This window comes from Taudactylus pleione, unplaced genomic scaffold, assembly GCF_031769625.1.
Source record: "Taudactylus pleione unplaced genomic scaffold, aTauple2 ptg000216l, whole genome shotgun sequence".
In the NCBI taxonomy this organism is placed as follows: domain Eukaryota; kingdom Metazoa; phylum Chordata; class Amphibia; order Anura; family Myobatrachidae; genus Taudactylus; species Taudactylus pleione.
The window spans coordinates 1,314,572-1,336,047 of NW_028284618.1; the positions used below are offsets into that span (position 1 = coordinate 1,314,572).

Below are 21,476 nucleotides of genomic sequence, written 5' to 3' on the forward strand. Positions count from 1 at the left end.
AGCCTGACACCCCCCCCCCCAAAAGATGCACTGACATTGGGGATCAATCTAGATGCCCCCGAATAGACCTACTGAAGGTGTATGAGGTACTTGAATGCTCTCAATGCTGCTAATTAGCATCTTTGCACAAGTGGTGAAGAATAGCATTTAGCAGTTTTTTAAGGCAAAAATAACTAGTCCCAGAAAATTTGGGGTACATGAAAATGGGTGCAAGCACGGTTCAAATAAGCAAAAGTGAAGTTTTAAATAACATCAAAAATGCACCTTCAGCAAGCACCTGCAATCAAAAAAACACCTCCCCCATACTTGCAGACCCCCCAAAAGCTTATTTAGCTAGTTTTTAAGTTTGTACCCCGACTTTGATTTTTTTTTGCCCCCTTTTCAAAGTAATTTTTGGGGGTGTTTTTTGTGGATTTTTTTGACACAGTTATGCTTTGGGTGGCTGTCCCAAGGGTGCTGAGTGGATTCCCGATGTTTGCACCCCAAAAACGCAATTCTGCACTTTTTTCGCAACCTATTTATAGGCGAATCTTTTTCGCCTATTACATTGCATTACATTTTCGCGTCCGCGAAAACTATTTGGAATTGTATACGGCAATACTTTTCCGCCTGCCGAAATGACGTCATCGGCGAATATTTTTTGCCTGAAAATGGCTTTTTGTCTCTAATTGAATACGGCCCATAGTGTTGTCATGTATCTAAAATGGTATCAATTCCTTGGGATCCAGTTAGAGTGTTGACAATTAAAATGTTGACATCATAATGTCGACATTTTATGAATGTTGACATTCAGGATGTTTACATGTTTAGAATGTCAAAAAAGTACTAGAAAGAATGATGGGTGTCTATTACAAATTATTGAAACATAATAACAGTTTCCACCTCTAAATGTAGATGAAGCATTATCTAACACCCAGGAGGACTCATTGAGATATTTATTCTAATAATGTGGGATTAAATAATTTTAGAAAACTCAGCTTGTACATGTTGGTCAGTGCGATCATACTGTATACGATTAATGCAGATTTACTATTGCATTCTAAATTTGCGCAATTTTGCTATCACATGCTAAAACACTGCTTGCTTTGTTATGAAGACATTCAGTGAAACAATTTTTGGCATATGTCGTATACACATTATTAATTGAAATGCAATTATTGTATGAATTCCCCTAAACTTTATTTTTTTTAAGGGGTTAAATCAGGGGCGGATCTAGACTCTTGCTTTAGGGCTGGTGGTGTGTTTGTATTATATATATATATATATATATATATATATATATATATAAGGGGTGTGCACCGGCCACTTTTCGTGTTTTGGATCTGGATTGGTTTTGCCAAAACCACCCTTCCGTGTTTTGTGTTCTGGGTTTTGTGTTTTGGATCTGTATTTTTTTGAAAAAGAAGCATAAAAACAGTTAAAATCACAGAATTTGTGGGTTTTTCTGCTCCTATGCTATTATTAACCTCAATAACCTTAGTTTCCACTCATTTCCAGTCTATTCTGAACACCTCACACCTCACAATAGTGTTTTTATGTCCAAAAGGTTGCACCGAGGTAGCTGGATGACTATGCTAAGCGACACGAGTGGGTGGCACAAACACGTGGCCCATCTACGAGTGACACTGCACTGGCAGACAGGATGGCAGTTTGAAAAACTAGGTCGCAAACAGTACATAATGCAAAGAAAAAAAAAGAGGTGCAAGATGGAATTGTCCTTGGGCCCTCCCACCCACCCTTATGTTGTATAAACAGGACATGCGCACTTTAACAAACGAATCATTTCAGCACCAGGGTCTGCCACACGACTGTGGCTGAAATGATTGGTTCGTTTGGACCCCCACAAAACAAGGCTGGCAATTAATCTGTCCCTGCACAAACTGGCCCTACGGAGGCAAGATGTCGTCCTCATCCTCCTCATTCACTGATTCCTCACCCTCTTCAGTGTTGTGTACATCCTCATCCTCACAGAGTATTAATTTGTCCCCGCTGGAATTCACCACCACAGGTCCCTCTGTACGTTATGGAGGCTGGTCTCCCTGGAAGAGTTGATAATTAATTTTTATGACCATCATGTTCTCCACATTTTGTGGAAGCAACCTCCTACGCCTTTCGTTGACATGGTTCCCGGCTGCACTAAACACTGGAGGGGGGGCAACTGAGGTAAAATAGAGCCAGTTTGTACAGGGGCCTCCAAATTGCCTCTTTTTCCTGCCAGTACATGTACGGACTGTCTGACATGCCTACTTGGATGCTGTCACTGATGTAATCCTTTAACAGACAGACGCACGCTTGTCGCTGCTGCTTTGAGAATGCAGGTGCGGCTACAGCCCACACAATTCAGAAAGACAGAAAAAAAAAGAATTTTTTATTTTTTGTGGAGTGCACTTTGAGGGTTACACCACCCTTTAACAGACAGACGCACGCTTGTCGCTGCTGCTTTGAGGATGTAGGTGCGGCTACTGTGCATACATTTCACACACAAACACAGAAAAAAAGATTATTTTATTTTGGTTGGAGCGCACTTTGGGGGTTACACCACCCTTTAACAGACAGACGCATGCTTGTCGCTGCTGCTTTGAGGATGCAGGTGAATCTAGACGGGATTTGGAACCGGGGACACACTACCTCCATCAATTGATTAAATCCCACTGCACTAATGGCGGATACCGGACGCACGTCTAACACCAACATAGCAGTAAGGCCTCAGTTATACGTTTTGCTTCAGGATGACTGCTGTCGTACTTCATCCTCCTCGCTAAGGACTGTTGGAGGGTCAATTGTTTAGTAAAAGTAGTGGTGTTCCTACTTCCTCTCTGGGATGATGAACAACTCCCAGCAGCAGCAACAGCACTAGGAGGAAGTGGTTCTTGATCTTTCATTATTCTATTTTTATCGGAGAAAGTTTGGTCCTCCATTTATGTTATATTGATATATACGTGCGGCTAAGGCGCACACAAACACAGAAAATAATTTTTTATTTTTGTTGGAGACTAGTGCACTTTGTGGATTACACCACCATTTACGGAATGAGCCAGCCGGTCCTTTACTTATGGGACACAGGCGCACGCTTGGCGCTGCTCCTTTGTTGATGCACGTGCAGCCACAGTGCACACAATTCACAAACACAGAAAATATTTTTTTATTTTGTTTGGAGTGCCCTTTGGGGGTTAAAGCACCCTTTAACGGACAAGCCAGCTGGCCCTTTACCTATGACACAGGCGCACACTTGGCGCTACTTTGTTGATGCACGTGCAGCTACTGCGCACACAATTCACAAACACAGAAAAAATATTTCTTTTTTTTGCACTTGGGGGGAGCACCCCTGATGGACAGAGCACCCCCTGGACAACACTACACCAGCCCTTTAGGCTGGGACACTGCACAGGACTTTGGAGTGGACACAGCCCCTATGGACAACTGACTGCACATCACAGTCCAGCCAGCCCCTATGGACTTTGGACTGGAGGAGTGGACACAGCCCCTATGGACAACAGCAGCACAGCACAACACTACACTGCACTACACTACACAGCCCAGCCAGCCCTAACTCCCACCCTCCCTCTTCACTGTCCACAGCTGAGTGAGAAAATGGCGCCGACGCGGGTACCTTATATAGAATCCAAAACCCGCGAGACCCGGAAGGCGGGATGATGACGTTTTGCCTCGATTTCAGATCCGAGTCAGGCGGGAAAAGTCGAGCCTGACTCGGATCGGCCTCGGAGGGGGTTCGGATTTCAGAAATCCAAACCCGCTCACCCCTAATATATATATATATATATATATATATATACACACACACACACATAGATACACATACATGATGGCAGCACCCCCATACTCTACCAGTCCCTTGGAGGGCTGCCCGTCTGCCGTCTGCTTGGATCGTCGAGCTCAGCCACTCCTCCTGCACATACCCAGCAGCCTTGACTGTTTCCCATCCTTGTCAGTGTCACCTGCTAATCGTGGGAGGCATGGCCATGCCCCCTTAGGGAGAAAAACAAACACTTTTTGCAGCGTGGTGCGGCATGTCCCTGTGCTCAGAAATGTATGCATTGAGGTAACCGTTGCAGAATGCAATCACTCAATCCATCTTTAGAGGTAGGAGGCTGCCAATACTACTGTGTACACAGTCACAGTGGCTGTGTGTTAGGGTGGGTGATCGCCCTGATCGCAACCCCCCCGCCCCCCTGGATCTGCCACTGGGTTAAATATATCTATTTGTATTTTTTCAATTGTAATAGTAATGAATCCCAGCCAACTGGTTTGAATGTTTTATACATGTTTCTACTAATTTGACCTAATTGAGTTGGGAATAAAAGACACTGCATAAGGTTGACATGATCGCAATGTCAGCATACTTAGCATGTCGACAGTGACAATGTCGACATTCATCATGTCTACATGGATGACATGTCGAAATGATAGAATGTTGAACTAATGTCCCTGTTCCTGATGGCTGCAGTGGCTCCAAAACGGTTTTCGTGTTCCAGCAGGCATGTGACCATCACTGCCGAAGCAAACCTTTGTTCCACCAGCATTCGGGTAATTAATGTTCCCCTATCCCTAAACCATACCTCAAACCCTCCCTCTAGTGTCTAGCCTTAACCTTAACCTCCCCCCACAGCCTAACCCAACCATCCCCCTGCAGCCTAACCCTAACCTCAACCCGCAGCCTAACCCAAACCTCCTCCCACAGACTAACCCATCTATCCCCCCGCAATCTAACCTTAACCTCAACCCGCAACCTAACCCAAACCTCCCCCTGCAGCCTAACCCTAACTTCTCCTCACACCCTAACCTCCACCGCAGCCCTACCCTTACCTCCCCTTGCATCCTAACCTACCCCCACAGCCTTACCCTAACCTCCCCTTGCAGCCTAACCCTTACCCTCCCCCAGAGCCTAACCCGAACCTCCCCTTGCAGCCTAACCCTAACTCTCCCCCAGAGCCTAACCCTAACCTCCCCCCACAGCCTTACCCTAACACTCCCTTAAAGTGCCTAACCCTAACCTCCCCCGCAGCCTAACCCTAACCTCCCCCTGTCGCCTAACTCTAACCTCCCCCTGCTGCCTAACCCTAACCTCCCCTGCAATCTAACCTTAACCTCCCCCTGCCGCCTGACCCTAACCAACCTAATCTGCTTAACTCTAACCTCACCCTGCAGCCTAACCCTAACCTTTCTTTAAAGCGCCTAATTCTAACCATCGGCATTCTGATAAGTTGACATTTCACATGAAGAAATTTCAGATGTCAACACTGTGAACATGTCAACATTCTGAAAATGTCACCATGGTGCCTGTTGACATGTTGTACCATTTCGACATTGTGGTGTCAACATTATAAATGTGACTGACTACCAAAAAACACCACCCACACAACGGATCCTTGTCCTTTGATGAAATTATCTGATGGTAAAGAAACACGTCAGCACATTTTTCATTGTTACCTTCCAGACAGACTCATTCACACATATTACGGAACAAGTGACTCTGCAAGACACACTAGCTGATTGCATCTCTCATCCAAACTCAGTATTCCGCTGACCCAGGTCATAGACTGATTGCCACTGAGTCTCAGATGCTCCTGAGACTCGGCAGGCCTGGCTAACATGATCTGATGTGAACCAAAGGCTGACTGCACTATACCATGCTTATTACTAGCATACTGGAGCTCCTGGATATACATCTTGCCGGACGCCAGGTATATGCTGACCGCGTTCCCAGGCGTTCTACCTACAGCAGTTGTGATCCGGATTTCAGTCTACCATTGGAGGATACTCCTTTCATCGGACGGATTCACATCCAGACAATGTAAGACTCAGTGCAATATAGTGAAGGGTTATTACTTAGAGATTGTGCAGAATAAGAACTGGACTTATATTACCTCCTCAGTGCAGTATTTATTTACACATTTATTGGAAGGTTGATTGCATAATTTATTTTAAGTGCTTATTTTATCTGTTTTCATACACATATCTATTTTTATATATTGTTGTTATTATTAAATACTTTGTTACTTTCCATGGTTGATTCGGATTGTATGTTTCCATAGTAGGGAACAGACTTTATGTTTAGATTGTTGACAGATAACATGACAACATCCAAATTGTTGATACTAACATACAGTGATGACATGTTTACAATATTGTCATTGTGAAGGTCGACACATGCAATTAGGGTTAGGCTACAATTAGGGTTAGTCTACAATTAAGGTTAGGGTTAAGCTATAATTAGGGTTGGGCAATAATTAGGGTTAAGCTATAATTAGGGTTAGGGTTGGGCTATAATTAGGGTTAGGCTACAATTAGGGTTAGAGTTTGGCTATAATTAAGGTTACATTTACATTTAGGGTTAGGCTACAATTAAGGTTAGAGTTAGGCTATAATTAGGGTTAGGCTACGGTTAGGCTATAATTAGGGTTAGGCTACATTTAGGGCTAGGGTCAGGCTATAATTATGGTTAGGCTATAATTAAGGTTAGGGTTAGGCTATAATTAGGGTTATGGTTAGGCTACAATTAGGGCTAGGGTTATGCTATAATTAGGGTTGGGCTATTATTAGGGTTAAGCTACATTTAAGGTTATGGTTAGGCTATAATTAGGGTTAGGCTACAATTAGGGCTAGGGTTAGGCTATAATTAGAGTTAGGCTATAATTAAGGTTAGGCTATAATTATGGTTAGGCTACAATTAGGGTTAGGCTACAATTAGGGTTAGGCTACAATTAGGGTTAGGCTATAATTATGGTTAGGCTATAATTAAGGTTAGGGTTAGGCTATAATTAGGGTTATGGTTAGGCTACAATTAGGGCTAGGGTTAGGCTATAATTAGGGTTAGGCTATTATTAGGGTTAGGCTACATTTAAGGTTACGGTTAGGCTATAATTAGGGTTAGGCTACAATTAGGGTTAGAGTTAGTCTATAATTAGAGTGCGGCTATAATTAAGGCTAGGGTTAGGCTATAATTATGGTTATGGTTAGGCTACATTTAGGGTTAGGCTATAATTAATGTTACGGTTAGGCTATGGTTAGGGTTAGGCTACAATTAGGACTAGGGTTAGGCTATAATTAGGGTTAGGCTATAATTAGGGTTATGGTTAGACTACAATTAGGGATAGGGTTAGTCTATAATTAGGGTTAGGGTTACGGTTAGGCTACAATTAAGGCTAGGGTTAGGCTATAATTAGGATTAAGGTTTGGCTACAATTAAGGCTAGGGTTAGACTATAATTAGGGTTAGGCTATAATTAGGGTTAGGTTATAAATAAGGTTAGGGTTAAGCTGCAATTAGAGTTAGTTTTAGGCTAAAATATATCTGTCAACATTGTGACTGTTGACAATACCAATGTCGACATTTTAAAACCGTCGACATTATATCACTATCAACATATCTGTCGACATCCACGATAGTATGAATAAATTGTGAGCGATCTTCCTAATCCAATAGATAGTTCAATAGAACTATATAAAAGTGAATGCTGCTGGTATTTGTTACACAATTGTGGTCATCTAAAAATATTGGCAAAGAGCAAAATTCCCTTCTAAGGGGCGTATTTATTAAAATGTGCGACTGTTAATTATCATTCCTTATGGCTGGATATAGCAGAAACTAGGAAGATTGAATACTTGTTTGGCCCAATTTTTCAAAGTAGTTGTTCTGGGACAGCATGTCTGATACGCTTAGCAGTGAAGTACTGTAACACCTATGGCTATCACTGTCCTGCAATTTCTGAGTGTGAGCAGAACGCGGTGCGCGCAACATCATTTTGTGAAAATCACTGGATTAGTGGATGGTGGCTGCCAAACAGGGATTGGAAGATTCATCTCCTGCCCTAACCTTCACCTGCATGGAATTATACCTCCTGTCAAGGGGAAGTGAGGACTATCCTTTAAAGTATGAAACATTTGTAATTAAGGATAAGGAAACAAAGACTGTAATTACCAGGAAACGCAAATCAGCGGAAAATGTTTTCATCATCATTTCTCTCTCTTAATAAACTACTGTTTTTTTTGTTTTGTTAGTCAGTTACTGTATTTCACAAAGAGATAACAGTAAAGATGGGAGATAATGAATGGAGTTTGTTTGTACATGCAGACTTTAAAGCTTTTCTCTGTCGCAGGGAAGAACAAACGAGGGACGGTTTATAGGCCTCCTAATGACTGCTGCTCGCCATTCATATTAACAATCCTGCTACGTACTTTATTAAATAAAGAGCAGGACCATAAATAAGATTAAACCAACCTGTGGCTCCTTAACTGCTGTTGAACTATATGTCCCAGCATCTTTGTTGACTCCTCTCCATGTGCTCCCAACTGCCGAATTTCCGTAGTACAATCCTGGTTTCAGGCCTCTGTTACATCTTCCTGATCAGGATGGTATTATACTAATTGACCAGACAGTTGAGGTCGAACTGTGGGAACCATATGGCGAACATGCGCATGGACAGCATAGTTGGTGTAATGGTTAGTATTACTGCCTCACAGCACTGAGGTCTTGGGTTCGATTCTCACCATGGCCTTAACTGTGCAAAGTTTGTATATTCTCCCCATGTTTGCATGGGCTTCTTCTGGGCACTCCAATTTCTTCCCACACTCCAAAATTATTCTGGTAGGTTAACTGGCTCCAATTAAAAAAAAACCCTAATGAGTATGTGTAGTGTGTGTGAAAACGTGGTAGTTTTCATTTGTCGAACACTAGCTGCCCAAAATAAAATGTTTTCCTTTCTGTTGGGCTCCTGTCCTCCACAAATTAGTGGTGACTAGCAGTAGTGGACAAGGAGTTTAAATGTGTTGATTATTATTATTATTATTATTCATCATAGCTTGTAGGTTGGAGAATAAAAAAATAAACCATATGACAGAGGCAACTTAAACTGCTATCCCTAAACAGAGTTACTGGGCCCGTAGATGTAGGACCAATGGGGGTTATACATTTGTGCCAAACTTAAAAATAGTTACTATTTTCTGTATTTTATCCTGGTCCTGAAAAGGTACGTATAATGATGGAACTACTGTATGTGTCCAGGGTCACCAAGAGCTGTGGAGGGCCTGGGTACTAGGGTGAAGGCGTGGTAAATTTTAGGGGAAGAGCCCACACCCCTCCACAATTTTTTTTAGCAGTGTTGTGAGTGCTAGGTAATGGGGCAGATTTGTCCCCCTCGGTCAGGGGGCAGATCCACGGGGGTGGGGGCGATAGTGTGATCAACCCCCCCCCTGTAACACTTGCAGGGGGAGAGAGGAACATCTCTGGAGCTTCTACAGCCTAACACACAGCTGTAGAGACTGCTGCCACTGAGCAGCTGCTGTCTCCTCTCTCTCCCTGTCCGATGTGCTACTGATCTGGGCTCCTCCAGCTGGCCTGGGCCCAGGTTAGTACTTGCATGCCCCTCTCAGTGCCCCTGTATATGTCTTCTATTCAACATGGTGACAGTGTTCTAACAGTACAGGTCTACTAGGGAGATATCATTCATTTTGTTTAATACAGGTTGATTTTGCCTTAAGTGAATGGGCTGAAAGTATGCCTTTCAGCTGAGGACATTATTACAACAAAATAAACTTGTATTGTGTATATTGCTAATGATACTAAAATGCATTTGTCCCCTCTAGTCTCATTATCATATTGCCCCCTTTCCTGAGAGCTTGAATCCTATGACCTATTTGTCAGGGGCAGAACTACCATCTGTTAGCATTTTTTTTGTTCTACCCAGTACAGTGCTTGGCTATAGCAGCTTGTCTCAGACAGGAGCTATTTGTGGGGTAACCTACTGTACCATGTGGACCAATCTGAGGACATGTTGTGATTGGGCGATATGACTTGCGTTGTGCTGCCTTGGTTGTAGCTCACTGCAGAGTCAAAGAAGTACAAAGAAGGATGACACCCTGCTGGACTGCTATCAGTAAGGAATGCGGCAAAGTGGGAGGGAGACAGCCAGGTACGGGGTCTGGAAGTGGAGGAACAATGAAAAAAAAAGCTGGGAAAACAGATAGAGAGCTGTGAAAGAGTTGAGTGAAGAAGATTATTAAATACGCTCAGGAAAAAGAAATCTATAATTACTGCAAAAAATCTAAAGATGAAGAGTGAGCTAGGAGAGAACAAAGACAGTGTGGCTTATAAAAAAACACAGCAATGGTTAGGAAAGAAAGATGTGGAAGAAAAGGAAAAAATTGGTAAGGAAAGAGAAAGCTAATGGGGGAAAATAAAAAAGTAAAGGAACAACAGTGATAGGTAGTAGGTCAAAAGAGAAAGGTAAGAGATAAAAGAGAAACATAAGAGATAAAAGAGAAAGGTAAGAGATAAAAGAGAAACATAAGAGATAAAAGAGAAAGGTAGATGACATAAAGAAAGGTAAGTAACAAAACAGAAAGGTGGAGGGACAAAAGAGAAAGGTATGTGACAAAATCAAAGGGTAGAGGACAAAAGAGGAAAGTAGGGTGACAAAAGAGAAAGGTAATCGGCACAAAAGTGAAGGGTAGTTGACAAAAGAGAAAATTAGGGGGGACACAACCAAAGGGTAGAGGACAAAAAAGAAAAGTAGGGGGACAAAAGAGAAAGCTATGTGGCAAAATAGAAAGGTGAAGGGACAAAAGATAAAGCTATGTGACAAAATAGAAAGGTGAAGGGACAAAAGATAAAGCTATGTGACAAAATAGAAAGGTGAAGAGACAAAAGGGAAAGATAGGTGACAAAATAGAAAGGTAGGGGACAAAATCAAAGGGTAGAGGACAAAAGAGAAAAGTAGGGGGATAAAAGAGAAATCTAGGGGACTACAAAACAAAGTTGGGTGAGAAAGGTAATTTTGATGACATATGGTGCATACACAGGTAACGATTTTTGTTACCAATGATTTTCGTTAACGATTTTCGTTCACTTTTTCCCTTGAAAAGGTGAATGATTTTTTAATAAGTAATGAATGATTTTTTCAACGAGTTCCTGAATGATGAACGATGTACGAAATTAGATGTAAAATGAAATTGAAATAGAAAATCAGTTCAGGGAGTGGCCGTCATTCATCGTTCATTCTGTCAAACATGAATGATTTTCTGAACGAAAATCGTCATGTTGGACAGTCAGAAGGGACGATGAATGAAAACTACAAACTACAAACGGGAGCGCGCATTTGTGATTTTAGTTCATCGTTATAACTCAGAAACTGAACGATTTTATGAATGACTTAACTATAACGACGTCGTTAACGACAAATCGTTGAAAAAATCGTTACGTGTGTATAACTATACACCATTACAGAGAGCATTGTTGGAAAGTAGATACAGACCTGAAATAAACAGGAAAATAACTACAATATTTTTTTTACTCGGTTGTAGATGTTTATATATGTATAAGCAACACTTTCTGACTCTGCACCTTGTTATTTATATAGAAAAATCACTACAAAACAATGTTTGTGCATTGCTTTCTTCTAAAATTAAGCATTCAGAAACCACCCTGTACAAATTCTGCATTTGTTCCTTGGATACTAATGTTTTAATGTGCTCAACACATTACTTAAAAATTGGAAAGCCCCCAGGACTCCATTGAAACAGCAATGGATCCAATTAGTTTAAGGCCGACCGTTTTATTAATTAATCTACGTGTGCAATCGTCTGATCCAATAAGTTCCTTAAGAGTTTGTGGCTAAATGCCAATACAGTAAACCTAGATATACTTCTGCAAGTCAGAGCCAGTGATTGTTTAATACTGTATGTTGCTGTTAATTACGTTCTGTTTATTGTTCACTTTTGAAAAGATTTTAAAAAGTTCCTGATTTCCTTTATATATTGCTGGTTTTCACCTGATGACTAGATAGCATTCGCAAAAAGGAAATTACACAATACAAACATCGGACGCTTCTCAGTGAGTGATGTTACAGCTGAGACAGATTGGGTTGTCCAAGTGTTGAAAGCAGCTCCGGATTATCCGCATCACGTATACGCAACTTGACGGAGATTACAAGAGCCGCCGGTATCCAGATCTCCCCGTATGTGAAATGGGTGCTTCTGGGTGGCTACCCTGTGACTGCTTGGAAAAGGTCAGTCTCGTTCCGATGCAATTTATCTGCGTGAACATCTTTACATGCAGACGCTGTCAGCGACACGACCGCATCTGCTTAACTACCCTTGTTACCTCTCAGAAATGCCCACTGAAATCCACAGCTCTTGGGTACAAATTTGTTCTGTGTCTCTCAGCGGTAATCACAGTGGTGTATCTATAATGGGTGCAGTGTGTGTGGGGCACACGGACCCCTGTGACCAGGGGGGCCCCGCACCGCACACACTGCACCCATATTTTTCTTAAACTTACCTGTCCGAGATCCCGCGTCGGGTGTCACTGCTGCTCAGAAAACCGGAAAAATGGCCGCCGTGGCCATTTTCCGATGTTATGCGCATGCGCAGTAGACTACGGGCACTAGAGTGTGCCAGGAGTCTACTGCGCATGCACAGAACGCCAGAAAATGGCTGCACACTCTAGTGCCCGGAGTCTACTAATACTCCGGTGCTGGCCAGCCGCGTCAGTCGCCTGCCAGCCACCAGGGAGAGAGGAGGGGGCCCCACACGAGGAGTGCACACGGGCCCCCTCCTCTCTTCAAACGCCCCTGGGTAACCATCAGGATGCATTCTCAGGGTGACTCTGATGTATGGGTAGACTTAAGAAATTGGCAAACTGCAGGCGGCACTGACATTGAGTTTACCTCTAAATCATGCCCTCAATGTTCACAAAAGTGGAGTGTGAGAGCTGGGGATCCCCTTAATTTAGCAACCTCCTGGCCATTCCTGGGACAGTAGGCAACTATCGTTTAAAAAGTCATTATTCACTGCAAAATATATTTCCTTTGTAAGAATCAGCAATAAGCCCATCCAACAGGAGGCGCAAGCTGGGGTTTAAAGCTGCTTAATCAAAAATGGGTTTAGCATGATGTTTGTGGCCCTGTTGAAGACCCTTTAATGTATATTAGTGCCTTGACATGCCTGATTATACCTGTATAATAGACAATGGAAATTCAAAAATAATACAGTACTGTATATTGTATGATACACAAACTAATCATCATTGTATTATTGTATTAAGTAATGCCAATATCATTAAACAAATAGGTGGACATCTTTCAGGCATGATTTACAATATGCTTTAGTGTTTTGTAGAGTTGGGGCGGTTCGGTTCTCCAGAAATCAGAATCCACCCAAATTTTCGTCTATCCGGACAGATCTAAGCCGCGGTTCTGATCTACTGAGATTTGGACAGTTCTGAGTTGCAGTTCGGATCTCGCTGTTCATAATTCAGATTTTACATCCAAATTTTGGGTTTTGGATTGAAAAAAATTACACGATTTTAGCTGGGTTTTTTTTTTTAGCAATATAAAAAAAAAAAAATCCAAATCAGCGCACATCTCTACTGCTTTGTTATTTATACATTTATACATGACTAATAACCTGGTACTCATACACAGCGTCGCCATGAGAGATATTTGGCCCCACACTAAAAGCTGTTGAAAAGTAACAATTGTGGAGCCAATGCTGTGATGTAATATACCTTATTAGACATTCTCAGATAACTGTTTAGAATCATTAGGGACAATGGAGAAGGCGCCAGGAGCTTTTCTCGGGTTCAGAGTAAATTTGTATTGACAGAAAAAATGCATGGAGTACACCAACATACACTGCTCAATAAATTATATTATACAGATTTTGGGATTAGTTTTCAAATATATTGTTCAACGAAATTTCAAATTCCATCACATACAGACAGATAAATAGTTGATATGTCCTAAAGGGATGTAGTCATTATCCCAGCTGTAGGGATGCCCCATCCGTCCTAAAGACTTATATAAACCATACTTCACTCAGTTAACGGGAATATACCTGATTCATCAGAAAGCCACACACAGGGCCGGCACAGGGTGCTCCGACCCCTGGAGCCAGCCATGGCCACACAGAATAAAGCTTCTTCTCTCAATTCAAATAACGTCTCTTATGTTTGTGGGTTTTTTTTAGAAACTGTGAATGACATAATTCTGCCTTGGGCAGAAGGAATGGAGCAGGGGAAATCAGACATGAATAATAATGGTAAACACAGATCATTACGCTTAGACTGGAGTCCCAGTGCTTGCCAACAAGTTCTACAGACTCATCTAAATGTTACCAGACACAAAAAGATGAACATCAAATCATGAGAACGATAAGGAGGGAGGGAGGGAAGGAAGGAAGGAAGGAAGGAAGGAAGGAAGGAAGGAAGGAAGGAAGGAAGGAAGGAAGGAAGGAAGGAAGGAAGGAAGGAAGGAAGGAAGGAAGGAAGGAGAATAGGTGGGTGGGTTCAGATGTGCGGACCACATATTTGCATATTTTCTTTATATTGTGGGAGACCCTTTAGAGGATAGGAGCTATTAGCATTTACATGGCACTAGACAAATGATCTTAAGGTCCCCATACACCTACTCATGGATCGCTGGATCCTGTGATGGGATCAGAAACGCCGATCTACCGGTCGGAAACGCCGACAGGGAGCCATCAATGTTCCACGATCCATCGTAGGATCAGTGAAATTCTCCATGTTAAATTTCACCGATTTGCTAATCACGATCATATTGTGATTGTGATCGGCAAATCAGTGAAAACGTGTTGGATTTCACCGATCCTGAGATGCCGGGCTGCAGGATCGCAATATCGCGGTGACCTGTCACTAGTGTATGGACCCCTTCAGTCATGTGACCTGGACTCCAACACCCCACCCCCTCCCACCCACACACATATCTAGATGAAGCCCAGAGTTTATAGAGAACTATTGTACCACAGCAGCTAAACTAATTGGTCTGGATCAAGCCTCCTAATGAGTGAAGTTGCCCATAGCTTGCACCTATTGAAGTTTCCTAATCACAGCTTCTTCCTGTCGTTTCATAGATTGCACTTCATAAATGCTAGCAAGAAGCTGATTAGTTGCTATGGGCAACCTCGCCGCTTGTCTACTTCTTTAATCTTTAGAATGTTTGATACTTCTCCCCCTTAGACTGTAAGCTCCTCTGGGGCAGGGATTGCTGTGAATGATTTCATATTCTCTGTCTAATATGATCGGCACTCTAGAAATGAACAATAGTAATAGTAGTCAAATTTCAGACTTTTTGTCAGTAATGTGAATAGGTTATATCTAATTCCTTTGAGAATACGTAGGCTGCAAATAGCTAAATGTAGACTGCAAAGTGGCCAAAACAAAAGGCTGATTTGTTTATTAGCAGAAATGAAAAGTAATTCCATTGTATCCAGACCTCATATAAACCAGTTTCCAGTGCTGCAGGAACATGACATTTGCAAATGCCTTTCTGTGCAGGAACTCTGACAAATTAATATAATTTAAAAGCATAATTGCATCACTGTCTAGATAGAAAGTGAAAACATAATTAAAAATTGATATAATTAAGAACTATAAATTGTATGTTTCCACCTGTTACCTTTAGTAGCTGTTCCAAATGCTCACAGAGAGGATGGGAAAATGTTCTATAAATGTTACATTATGATGGAAAAAAAAAAGAGAATATAATTGAATGGTCTAAAAACTTTTCTCACTGATCATATATAGTTGGATACGATTATACTGTATTTCAAATAAAAATAAATTTTACCAAAGAAAGTACTGTATGCAACTTATTTACTAGTATTTGGGATAGTGAGAAAGGATTATAATGTGTATGGCTGTTTTGAAAAACCTAGTACTCGGCTAATAATAAATGTTTGTTTTAATTATTTTAGTAGTGTGAAGTGTCACAATTGTGATTGTGTAGAGGGTTAAAATAATTATGACTTTTCTAACAACAATAATTTAACAGTCTGTAACCTCAAATGATTCTGCTTAATAAGATATACAGTAGCAAAAGTAAATATATGGACATAGGGCCTGATTTAGATATGTGTGCAATACTGCTGTTTACGTCATTTGAGCGATTATCGTAATCTACGCATGCGCCTGAGTTGGACTAAGCAGGCATCAAGTTTCTTTACCAGTGTTGCTCACATTCAGGAATTGTTTGCAGATTGATTGACAGGCAGGGACCGTTTGTTGGTGGCAACAGGGAGATGGCGACTCGGGGTGTGTCTATGCCTGCGACTGCTATCCCGTACGCAGTCAAAATTGTTCCGCCGTCTGCATTCCCGCGTCCATTCTGCGTTACCATAGTTACTCAGAAGTCCGCTAATTGACTGATCTACGACCAAGGTGGATTTTCAAAGCCGCCGGTGGGCATCTTAATACAAATCCCGGCTACGACATTTATTTTTTCACAGCCGCTGCGTACAAATTCGTAGCTGGGGTGGCATTAGCGCAAATCTCTGAATCAGGCGCTTAGTTTCATTTTATCCCCCTGTGCAGGCTATGTGAGGACTCAGCGAGCCATGACTGCTTTCTATTCCTACCCGCTATGATACCACCTGTCCTTTCCACAACTGAGCACATCCTCAGAAGTGTCATGTCCCGCCTCAGTGATATCATACATTTCTCTTGTCACGAGGCCCTGACATCAGGCTATTGTACTGTGAATTATCACATCAATAAGATTGACAGGAGAGAAATGGAAAGACATAAATGATTCATGGCAAAGCGAAGAGAAATAATGGCAACTGTACTGAATGATAAAATCTACATGCAGACTGGAGAGCAAAAACTAAAAAAACCCCTAGGATTAGAGTTTCTCTAAATGTGCAGTATATTATAATAACGATGCTTTTTAGTCATAGAGCAGGAATACGGGGCAAGGCAGGAAAAGACGAAGAATAGTTTAGGACAGGATAGAGGCAGTAGGATAGGGCAGGACAAAAAAAATGCAGAAGGATAGGAAAGAACAGGAAAAAGGCAGAAGGATAGAACAGGTCAGGAAAAAGGCAAAAGGATAGGGCAGGATAGGAAAAAGGCAGAAGGATAGTACAGGGCAAGGCAAGAATAAAGGTTAGAACAAGTAAAAGAAGGTTTCAGCAATAGGAAGGTTAATGCTGATCCTACTGCTCAATCCAAGCATACTGTATGGTTGCATGAATACATTTACTGACAGTTACTGCTCAGCCCAAGCATACTGTATAGTTGCATGAATACATTTACTGACAGTTACTGCTCAGCCCAAGCATACTGTATGGTTGCATGAATACATTTACTGACAGTTACTGCTCAGCCCAAGCATACTGTATGGTTACATGAATACATTTACTGACAGTTACTGCTCAGCCCAAGCATACTGTATGGTTGCATGAATACATTTACTGACAGTTACTGCACAGCCCAAGCATATGGTTGCATGAATATATTTATTGACAGATAAACTTTCATACTACAGTAATAATAAATAGAGGTAACGGAAAATCAGACATTACTATCAGGGTTGGTTCTACCATTAGGTGAAGCTATGAGGTTGCCTAGGGTGCCATCCTAAGGTGCCAGTTTAGGGTGCATTTAAAATAGAGAATTAAAAATGAAATGTTACTAATTTAGATGTTTAAATTCCCCTGTAGAACCCCGTCATGGAGGATAAGCAGCCAGTAGCTCCCTGTTATGGGACTATGGTGCTTGGCTTACACGAGATGGGGGAATCAGGAGTTAAGCTGCTGTATAAACGCTACATCTTCTTGGTCCAGGACTGTGCCATGACCTAAATTACAAGTACGACATCAGAACTTTACTTATGATCAATTGATAAATGTCAGAATAACCAAGTCTGAAGAAGGGGGTAGTGAACCCATGAAATCTGTAACATGTTTATGCCACATGTCTACATACTGTACCAATATAAAGTTTATGTACTCTAATGTACTATATGGATATCAGGACCAATCATGTTTACCTTTGATGAAAATAAATTAGAATTTATTTCATACTATGGGATTTATTTTTATATGATAGAACCTGCACCAAAAGGGACACTTTTCTCTTTTGGGGTTTCTGGATCCTCTTCTTACCTTAAACAACAGCAAACACTACCATCTTAAAAACAACAAGTTCCTTAAGAGGGAGGACAAGGATGCTCTTTCCCCATGCTTGGCTATAATGTCGCAGCTCAGTCCCACGCTCCCACTGAGGAACCAAACACACAGTGGTGTAGCCAAAACTTTGTGGGCCTCATAGCAACATTTAGGAGGGGCCCCACCACACTGCTTCTACAGAGACAACTCTCTTCACAGAGGTTGTCAACTTTTATGCCCAATAATATTGCCCTAGTTCATTTTATGCACTATCCAGTAACTGTGCCCAAGTTATTGTTATGTCCCACAGTAGTGCACTAGTTATTGTTATGCCACATAGAAGTGCCCCAGTTCACATTATGCCACACAGAGCCACCAGTTCTCATTATGCTACATTGTATCACCCAGTTCAAAATATGCCACATTGTAGAGCTGCCAGTACACAGTGGGCCTGATTCAGAGCCGGACGCTCTGACCAGAGCGCTTGCTCTGAATCAGGGCCCTCCTCCATGAAAATGGAGCGGCCTCCTGGCCGCTCGCATAGCTGTGGGTGACCACCCACAGCATATGCGAGCGGCCAAAAAGATGGTCGCGATGGTCTTGACCATCGCGACCATCGGACTTGCGACGGAGACCCTGCGGTAGGGTCTCCCTGCCACAAGCCCTGGAGTGATTTTGGCTCTATAAGAGCCAAAATCACTCCCACTGACATCACTAGTGATGTCAGTGGGGCCGGCTTCAGACGGTAGGCGTTCCCATGGGAACGCCTCCGTCTGGCAGGCACGCCCCCGGCACACCCACCAAGGGGGCGTACTGTCAATCAACATCAACAGCACGCCCCCTTTGGTGCGAGACCCGGAGCGACAGCTTGGCTGTCGCACTCCGGGTCTCGCGCATGCGCATGATGGAGCTCCCTCCGTCGTGCGCATGCGCAGTGGGGAACATCGACCCACTTGCGAGCCTACTGCCGCTCGCGAGTGGGTCTGAATCACCCCCTGTGCCTCCAGTTCACATTATGCCAAGCAGGAGGTGGGGACCAACCAGCTGCTACCTTCCTAATGCAGAAAATTCCACTTTGAGTTAGGATCTTCTTAGTTTAGGCACTCTTTCTGAGACAGTCCTATTCTTGGAATTCAATTATTGGTCCCCAGGCTGTAAACAAGGAAAAGTCTACTCACCAACAGCGCTGGCCTTACTGATTAGCACAGCTGTGTCTGTGAGTGTGAAACAGGAGTGTGAGAGATGGATGAGATTAGTGTGCAGCTGTACTGAGAAGGAAAGACAGGGATCATCTCTGATGAGTCCCCTTTTTTCAGTCCCCACAATTGGCCAAAACCAATTTCTTAGCAGGTAATTTGGGGAATTTGGTAGACAACTATATGAGCTGAGTACGAGACCCCCTAAGCAATGACACCTCTTGCAGCCATTATAGGTACAACCATGCAACCACACCTTCTCCTGGTTTTCCCATGTTCAAACTACTTCCGTCAGGCAGACATTATAGAACACTGCCTGCAAAAACTTCCAGACATTATAAAAGTTTTCATCCGCAGGCTGTTCGTTTGCTGAATAACTAACGGGAGGATTTGCTTAGTGTTGTGGTAATCATTTCTGTGTGGTTTTTATGTTATTTATGATTGGCTGTGAATTGTTATATATGTGTGTTTTTGACATGCAGTAACTGGAGTTAAATTCCGGGTAGACGTTTGTATACTTGGCCAATAAAGATTCTATTCTATTCTATTCTAAAGAAGCATCAGAAACAGGGGCGCCGAGAGGGGGGGGAGCGGGTACAGATTACCCGGGCCCAGGCTTCCTGAGGTGCCCAGTGGGGGCCCGGGTCCGGCGCCACCTCCCCTCACAGCAGCCCAGCACACAGCGTGTGCGGTGCTGCAGTTGGAGACTGCTTGTGGTTGCTGAACAGCAGCCAGAGCAGTCTACTATGCCTGTGGGGGGGAGTGATCACACTGATCGCGCCCCCCCTGGCTTTGAGCAGGGCTGAGGGGGCTCAGAGCCCCTCCCTCCCCAGCACGCAGCTTTTTTTTTTTAAGGGAAGGGGGCATGGCCACGCCTCCCTCGATTAGGCCGCACCCCCTGTTACCTGGGCCTACCATGGCTCTTGGCGGGCCAGATCAGAAATGGATCCAGCACCAGATGGGAATCTGGGTGCCAACTAGGGCATCCCCAGAACAAGCACCAATCATGATTGCTATACAGAACAGATTACAAAAGGAAATATTTTGAAAGAGTGAAACTTGTATAGCCCTTTCTCCCTTCCTGAAGACCCTTATATTCTAATGCTACCAGTCCTACTCTCATAGCATCCCATTGCAGAATCAACATAAAAATCACTATTCTAAAGAAAAAGTGACATATGCACTGTACACCAGTTCCAGAACTTCCTTTTTTTAACATAATAAATAGACGTATTTTTTAAGCTTGGCATGTATAGATCTTCAAACAAGGAAAATATTCAGGAGGAAGAAACTAAAGACGTAGCAAGCGGAATGACAATGATTGTTGGCAGAGATCACCCTTTGAAAAGTCACTCAGCCAGCGAATCGTTCACACATGCGAGTCCCGGGGAAATCTAGATCGATCCATGTTGACAGATTCTCAAAATGTTGAGCTTAAGGAGTAGCAGTAGCATGTTTCATTGCTTGTCAAGAGGAAGGAGCTCAGTACGTTATGTAACCGCATCACATCTGCCGTAACTGTTCCTGGTAGGACAGATTTTCTGAAGAGAGACTTTAACAGCCTTTAAATGTCAGGCAGAGACATAGTAGATCCATCAGCACTTGCCTGGGAACTGCAAGACCTCAATCATATAGTCACTTAGCTATAATGTATCCTGTGACACTATACATGTCAAATGCTTGATGCTGGGTTTGGGTGCATTGAAACCTTAAATAATGCCTAATTAGAATATTCCATGTAAATGTGTCTTCATAAATGAACACAACAGTAACTTTTTATAATCATTAACTGTATGTAATGATATGTAATGATATATACATGTGCTGTGTCTTAAGGGGATGTAGTCATAATCCTGGCTGTCGGGATTCCGGTTCTCAGAATGCAGGTGCCGGAATTCCGACACCAGTCAGGATCTCGGCACCGGCATCCTTTCGTTAAGTAGTGGGGTTAGGGAGAGGGTTCGGGTTAGGCACTAGGGGGGGGAGGATTAGATTTAGACACAAGGGGGGTGGGTTAGGTTTAGGCACTAGGGGAGGAGGTTAGGTATAGAGTGTGGGGAGGGAGGGTTAGGGGTAGGGTTAGGATACTTACCCAACAGGCAGTGGCGGAACTCCCGGAGACAATGGAGTCATTTGCCGCCGGGCGTCAGCCCTGAAGGGGGCACCTGGCTCCATTGTCCCCGGGAGCTGCATGGAGAAGGAGCGCCGCTGATCGGCGCTCCACCTCCATTGGCGTAACTACGGAGGGTGCAAGGGGTGCGGTCGCACCCCCTGCACCCTCCATTTGCCGGGTGCCCGCTGAGTGTGTTACCAGCGGGCGCCCGTCTCTTATTGAAACTCCTGGCGGCAGCCGGAGGAC

The 21,476-nt window shown here is 43.0% G+C and overlaps 1 protein-coding gene across 1 annotated transcript in view; it reads right to left on the minus strand.

Annotated features, from left to right (window-relative positions):
• Positions 1–21,476, minus strand: part of PLXDC2 (plexin domain containing 2) — a 664,573-nt gene that overhangs the window by 541,025 nt on the left and 102,072 nt on the right. The gene's annotated exons all lie outside the window — the stretch shown is intronic.